Here is a 6,000-nt window from a genome sequence, read left to right on the forward strand (position 1 = left end):
ATATAGGTATATATAATTAAGTATGTATGTGCGTATATCCCCCCTCTCTGTCCATGGGGAGGGGACGGAGGGAGTTACACATGCATGTAAATGCAGATTCCTAGGAAGGCCAGCCTCTCCTGGAGCTGTAGTCTGCAGGCAGCTGTGAGCTGCAGGCATGAGTGTTGGGACTGAATTTCAGTTCTCTGCAAGGGGTGTGTGCTCTCAACCACTCTCAATCCCCTCAACACTGTAACTGAAAAATAGATAGAAGACAGATAGATAGATAGACAGACAGACAGACAGGCAGACAAGAAAGATAAAAGAAAGCTTAGCCCTGAAAACAAAAACAGAAAACAGAAGTCACTAAGAAAAATGACACAAATCTAACCTCCCACAAGTTAAATACTCCCGCATAACTGTGCACACAAGGGCAGGACAGAAAGGGAAACATCTGATTTGTTAACAACAGGTGGACTGAAGTCCAGGATCCAGGCAGAGCTTCTTAAATTGATGAGATTTCAATTCACCAGAAGGGGGGAAATGGCAAAGAAATTGACAGAGGAATTAGAGGAAATACAAATTGGTTTCTAAAATGTTAAGAGTAAATGTAGAAGAATCTATTAGCATTTAAAATGCACACAGCCGATGTTGTGCTCTAAGATTTGGGATAAACTTCAAATGTCATATGCAGAAGTGGGCATAAAGTGTACTACAGTATTCATTTTGAAAGGAAAAGAAAAATATGAAAAGATACACATTGTTCCACCTGTGGGTGTATGGATTATATCTGAACGACAAAAAACTGGCAGAACTGGCTATAAGTCAAAAAGGAAATGCAGGGCTAGGGAACAGGAGGAGGGTGGAGTTGTTACTTTATATAACTTCTCGAATTTTGATTGTTGTGATTTTTTTAACTACATGACTAACCCTAAACAAGTAATCTTGCATAAGTAAGATAATTACCTACCCTTCTCAACAGTCCCTCAGACCTCAAGAGACAAAAGAGAACTCTTTAAATGACTGCTTAAGCTGGATGTGGTGGTGGCGGCACACGCCTTTAATCCCGGCACTCGGGAGGCAGAGGCAGACATCTCTGTGAGCTGTGAGTTAAAGGCCAGCTTGGTCCGCATAGTGAGTCTGAGAACAGCAAGGGCTGCATGGTCAGATACTGTCCCAAAAAGAAATAAACACAAGAAATAACTGTTTAAAATGTGTACATTCTTTGACCCACAGATTCTACTTCTAGACATAATTTCTATTCAGAAAGATTCTAAATGTGCCATAAATAAAGACAGGCAGATAAAGTTGGAACAATCTAAGGGCCCATCAATAGGGAAATGTTTAAATAAATAAAAGTACCCAGAAAGTACTATACAGCCCCATGAGGCTGCAGGATGTGGTGATGCAAGTTTTCAATCCCAGAACTTGGGAGGCAGAGTCAAGTGGATCTCTATGTGAGTTCAAGACTATGTGATGAGACCCTGTCTGAGAGAGAGAGAGAGAAAGAGAGAGAGAGAGAGAAAGAGAGAGAGAGAGAGAGAGAGAGAGAGAGAGAGAGAGAGAGAGAATTATGCCTATTACTACTGAGATTGGTTGAGTTTTATGTCATATTGTTCAATCAAAACAATTAAAGGAAATTAAAGCCAGGCGGTAGTGGCGCATGTCTGTAAATCCAGCACTTGGGAGGCAGAGGCAAAGGCAGGAAGATCTCAGTGAGTTCGAGACCAGCCTGATCTACAAAGTGAGTTCTAGGACAGCCAGACTGATACAGAGAAACCCTGTCTCAAAAACAAACAAATGAAAAAAACCCCAGTAGGTTATGGAAATTATATGTGTGTGTGTGTGTGTGTGTAATTTTTTTTAACATATTGTGATTGGTTCTAAAGTTAGAAATGTAGACAAAATTTTATAATGTCTTATAATGCATAAACACTGAAAAAGACCTGACCTGAAGTGCTGAAGAGAAAGTTCCCTCCGTCGAGTACTTGCCTTGAAAACGTGAAGACCTGTGTTCATAACCCCAGCACCCACATAAAAGTCCCATTCCCACATCTGTAACTCCAAGGGGGCAGGAGGTCCCCTGGAGTCCACTGGCCAGCCTAGAGAATGAGTAAGCTTCAAATTCAGAGAGATCCTGTCTCAGAACTGGGTAAGGGGGACACTTCCCTCGGTACAGTTGACCATGAAAGTTGCCCATGCTCCAGTAAATAGCATCCCTCATCCCGTACACATGCAAGCAACCCTAATCAAAGGTCCAGAAATGGCATGAAAGTAGAGGCGGGCTATTTGGGACAGAGGGGGTTCAGTTAAAGAGGGAGGGAGAAAAGAGAAGTTAGAAGGGGATGAAGCATGGTCAAAATCATTACATACATTGTCAAATATAAACAGTAAGGTGAAGGAAGGTTATCAACCTCTGGCTGCCACGTGCACACATGTACACCACACACACATACACACGCACACACACGTACACGCACGCACACACTTGTGTACACACACAGACACACACACACACGTGCGGGCGTGCACACACACACGGGCCTGGAAGGAAATACATTTGATGTGGTTACCTCAGAGGTAGAAAAAAGAGTAAAGGAGATATGAATAGAACTTTAATTTTTTTATATACTCCTATATTAAAAATCTTTCCTAATAACTTGTGTTTTTGAAAACTTACTACATACCAGATAAACTCTGGTATCATTATGTTCCCCCATACACTGTAAGGGGCAGAGCTAGGCAGTACCTAGGGCTGGGTAGTTCAGATTATTCCCAGGCAGCTATGACTCCAGGATAAAACCAACACAAACCAAAACCAAAAAGCAAGTGCACCTTATCAGACATACTGAAAACTTCTTCCTTCATGCTCCCAACTTTCCTTGACTACATCCGCCCTGAGTGCCACCGTCTCCACTGCCAGGCACAGAAAAGACCCCAGAAACAGACAGAAAACGGGTTGAAAGTATACTTTTGGGGGACAGGATATGATCATTGGCGAGATTCGGCTCAGTTGAATGAATGAAGCATTAACTCCTTCCTCCGAACTACAAAGCACACTAACCTGCCCTCATCTTGTTCACACTGTCGGGTTTTAGACACACCGCTTCTCCCCTCTAGCTGTGCTTGACAGCGGCTCAGCTAGACTGTGTCTCAAAAGGTCTAACCTAGACTGTACCCTGGCAGTCTGCAGGGCCACAAAACACCTGGCCGCACAATTCAATGGCTCTGCATATTTAACAAAAATGAGTTTTGAATTAAAAGCCATTTTTTTAAAATGAGATTTTTCTCCCTGCAAAAATTAACAGTTTCCACCAAGATCATATCAGACAATAATGATGGGACCTGTGACCACAGTATCCACAGCAACCACAGTATCCACAGCAGGCTGCCTCCTCCTGGGATGTCACTCTGCACATAACCCTACCCAGCCACCTGCCCGGCTTTTTCCTAGACTCTGGCTTCCTGGGTAGCATCGTCCAGGGAGTGTGTGCCATAGGACTCTACCTGGATCTGCTGACATTTATGACAGATGAGGTTCAGACCCCAAACAGAGCACACACGCCCTCGGATTATTCCATACTCCTTGGTCAGAGGATTCCCAGTGCAAAGGGCTGCAGCACAGAGCTGGGGACCCAAGGTCTTTAAGTTATTACCAAAATACCAAGCAGATTTCTTTCTGAGGTCTCTATGCTCAGTGCCATCTCATTAGGTCTGTAGAACAAAACGTCCCGAGTCAAATGACCTCCATGTGCAAAGCATTGCTAAGTCAAAAGATGCTAGTTCAGCCAGGAGGCAGAGGCATACATATCTCAGCAAGTTCAAGCCCCACCTCACCTCCACTCCCACCCACATAGTGAGTTTCAGGACAGACAGGACTACATAGAGTCCCTGCCTCAAACAAAGCAAAACAAATAAACAAACAAACACTAATAGGGCAATGTATTTCACCTTCCTGACTTTCAGTTTCCTCACCTGTCAAAGGGGACAATAATTGCAGTTCACGGGGCTGTCATGTAAATGGGTTTAAAGGTGAGTATGAAACCAGCTGTCAGCACCTTGGAAGTATAAAATAAGGTGGGGAAGGCTAGGGCAGGAAGAGGGGCTATGGAAGAAGCAGGGTGGAGGCCCCGCCCCCACCGCATTCTTCTAGAGGGGCTGGCAAATGCTATTTTTCACCTGCTCTCAAGGTGGCTGAAGTAAGATACAGGTTAACATCGATTTGGCAAAGCTGAGGCTCCAAGAGGCTGGGCTGCAACCGGGGCTGGCTTTCTGCAAGCGAGAGGAAACCTATTCCGAGGCTCCAGCAGCCCCCAGCACCTATGACAGTCTGATCTATTAGGGTCGCCCACTGGGCACATCACCGAACCCAGGTCTCTTCCCTTCAAAACTGCAGCTTTCTCCTTATCTAGCAGCGAGGGGGACTAAGCGGCCGCTCTTGTAAACACTTTGCAAAAGGGTTCAGAGGTACGATAATGAAAAGGCAGAGTCTCAAGAGTGGTGCTACCCAAAGGTGCCAACGCCCGGCTGCAGCCACTGGTAAGCAGCTGCTCTGAAGTGCACGGGCCATCCCAATAGACGTTCCTCATGCCACACGCCTTTGTCCACGGGATGCACCCAGGCTTAAGCTCTTGGCCCACTTGGTGAAGTGCTCCTCCCCAACCCCCAAACCAGCCGAATCTCCCTCTCACAGATCTGAGAGGCAGGGGCGCCCATCCCGCGGCACCGGGGCGACGTCTGCGTTTGCCTTCCACCCAAGCTCTGGCACAGGGACACCCTGAGTCCTGACCAGGAGGATGTTACTCACCTGATCCTCACGGATTCCAGCCGAGGGTCGGGGTCGCTGCGCCCCACACCCCCATTCCTGAGCCGGCAGTAGGGGGCGCGGCCCTCCCGGGCTGAGTCCGGGGAACGCACTGATGCTCTCCCTTCCCAGGAAATGTGGAGAGGGGCTCCGGGGAAATGGAGCGGGCTGCACCCAGCAGAACCAGGTGGGCTTCTGGAAAAGCCTCTGGCCGATTGGAGGGGGCGCGCCCCCCAGGCTCTTCCCACAAAGAGCTTCAAAGACAGATGCCAAAACACCAGCGCCCCAAAAGCAAGGCGCGGTGCAGCCGGGAATGAGTCTCAAGAAGACTTGGGAGAGGGGGGGCTCCGGGACCGCCGAAGGGGAAGGGGGGTCGGAGGGAGGGCTGCAGACCCAGCCGGGCCGGCGCCTAGCACAATGCTTTCAGCGCCGCTCCATCCCCGGGCAGCCCATCCCGCCCCGGCCTGCGCCCCTCTCCTCCTCCCGCCTGGTGCTCACCGAAGCGCCGCGGCAGCTCAGGGCCCGGCCGCCTCCCCGCCGCTTCCTCCCTGCGAGCCGCGCCGCGCCGCGCCCGGGACGCGAGGTTTCGGGTTTCAGGCTGCCGAGCTCCGCTTCGCTCCTCCCGCCGGCAGCACGCGGCCCCCGGGCCCGGAGCAAGGCCGAGGAACTTTGAGGCGCTCGCGCTCCGCCTCCCGCCGCCTGTCCGCCCTCGTCGCCGCCCCGGCCGGCGTCCCGCGCCCCAAGCCCGGGGTCCCGCGCCCCGCCCCGCCCCGCTCTCCTCCCTCACGCCCCTTCCTCCGTCGCCTCCCCGCCCGGCCACTTTTTTCCCCCATTTCTTCCCACGACCAGTCTCTGAGCAGCCTCGGCCCGCCGCTCTTTGTCTAGCCCTCACCCTCTCCGTTCTCCCACTTTTTCCCTGGAAACCTTTGTGGTTTCTACTCAGGCCTCCTCTCTCCCGGTTCCAGTCTTTGGGGACATCCGTTTCCATTTCTCTCTCCATCCCTTCAGTACTTTCGGATTCTCCTCCTCCCTTCTCAAGTCAGACTCTGGCATCCTTTTTCTTACTCACCTTTCCTTCATCCAACCAGCCACTGAGGGCATCTGTCTAGTACCAGACTGTGTCCTGAACCCGGGCAGTATCACAATAAATAACCCCGAAGTTAGACTTTAAGGAATGAAAGCAGGTTGGTGGGGAAAGTGGATGTAAACAGACCTTT

At 49.7% G+C, this 6,000-nt stretch overlaps 1 protein-coding gene across 2 annotated transcripts in view; it reads right to left on the minus strand.

Moving 5' to 3' along the window:
• Gpr161 (G protein-coupled receptor 161) overlaps positions 1–5,474 on the minus strand; it is a 44,195-nt gene extending 38,721 nt beyond the window's left edge. The window contains exon 1 of one of the 2 annotated variants that reach the window (XM_087906327.1): positions 5,282–5,474. The gene's annotated coding sequence lies outside the window, so the exon portion shown is untranslated. Of the gene's footprint in view, positions 1–4,786; positions 5,176–5,281 lie in introns of those variants that run through there. The other variant, XM_048421294.3, reaches the window with a different exon arrangement.
• Between the last annotated feature and the right edge of the window lie 526 nt (positions 5,475–6,000).

This window comes from Myodes glareolus, chromosome 5 (assembly GCF_982192425.1).
Source record: "Myodes glareolus chromosome 5, mMyoGla1.1, whole genome shotgun sequence".
NCBI classification, from domain to species: domain Eukaryota; kingdom Metazoa; phylum Chordata; class Mammalia; order Rodentia; family Cricetidae; genus Myodes; species Myodes glareolus.